The sequence below is a fragment of the Lygodium microphyllum genome, chromosome 11, assembly GCF_053477565.2.
Source record: "Lygodium microphyllum isolate KBCC chromosome 11, Lygodium_microphyllum_v1.1.10, whole genome shotgun sequence".
Classification (NCBI taxonomy): domain Eukaryota; kingdom Viridiplantae; phylum Streptophyta; class Polypodiopsida; order Schizaeales; family Lygodiaceae; genus Lygodium; species Lygodium microphyllum.
Window position 1 is genome coordinate 112,894,529 of NC_141145.1, and position 1,504 is coordinate 112,896,032.

Below are 1,504 nucleotides of genomic sequence, written 5' to 3' on the forward strand. Positions count from 1 at the left end.
AAATGTAGTCATTTTATTAATAATTTAAAGCTCAAAATGTGGTATTTAAGTGAAAAAATAAGAGTTTTTCCTGTTTTGGGTAGGAAAATCATGTTCTTGTGGGATAAAATGAAAGATAATTGTGAATCTCAATAATACTAATAAAATTGAATAAAAAAAAGTAGAAGATAATAGTAATTATTAATAAATTAATTAAGTAAGATAAAAAATAAGTTAAAAAATAATCTTTACATGTAAAAAAACTATAAAAAATTACAAATGTGTTTGTGGATGTATAGTGGTCCTAAGGCATGAGGTTTAGCCTCAACTTAGCCCCATTTCCATGTCATAGTGCATCATTTATTGCTTTTCAAACAAGAAAATGACATGAAAAACATTCTCTACACCTCACACCATAAGCATAACATTAAATGGCAGGGAGAGAGGTGGATTTATGAGTGCTAATCGTGGTTTTAAGTATGATTTATAAATTGTATTTTGCATATAGCTCATGTTTATTTTAAAAGTTAAAGAGTTCAATAGCATATGAGTATACTCAGTGTTGTCCCTATGTAATGCCACTAGTATGTTGGTAGTATAAAAATCATGAAAAGAATTGATTGTGCACACCCACAATGATAATTTGATGAAACAAATTATTTGTGCACTTGTGGGCATTCACTTTTGAATTCTATTCTATGTACATGCTTGGGGAAGTTACTATATGTTTATCCTCTACATCATGTGAGTTCAAGGCCTATTTATAAATATCCTTATCTATGAATTTTTTCTAAATAAAATATAACCATTTTCTATTCAATCTGTAAATAACCCCTTTATATTACACCCTTTTGTATTTAAAAAAAAAATAAAAATGGTATTTTAAAAATACCTTATTTTGAACCCATGTGATGCATACATATATTCATGAGTAACTTACCTGAGTTTATATGGTATCAAAGGAGTATTAGCTCATGGATTGCATAGCACTTGGTTTCCTAAATATTGACCACGTTGAGAGTATGAGAAGTCCAAAGTTGCAGGTTTAGTACATTCATTTCTTTAATGTGAGGATACAAACTATCTCCTAGAATGATTGATGATAAGAGAGGACTATGTATTGTATATATTATATGTTTGAATGATGCATCTTGGGGCCAATCCCTAAGGTGTAGGAGAGTCATAATGGAGCTACAATAGTCAACAAAGGGGTGCTCTTTGTGCATGTGCTACGTGATGCTAAGCACCATTATGTTTGGGTAACACAAATGTGTATCTAAGTTAGATAAGTCTGGTAAGCCTCTAGACACTCTTGGCCATGAGGCTGTGGGGTGTTTTCGTTGAGCATAGAGACCCGGCTAGAGCTATAGAGCTAGTGTCAAACCCATTTTTGGTCCCAACAGTGAATGATGTTATGATCATGTTTTATGTTTAGACAACACATTCTAGGGCTGATCCCCGAGGTATAGGAGAACCATTGGAGCCATAACGATCGATTGGGGGATACTCTGTATGTGTGTGCAAT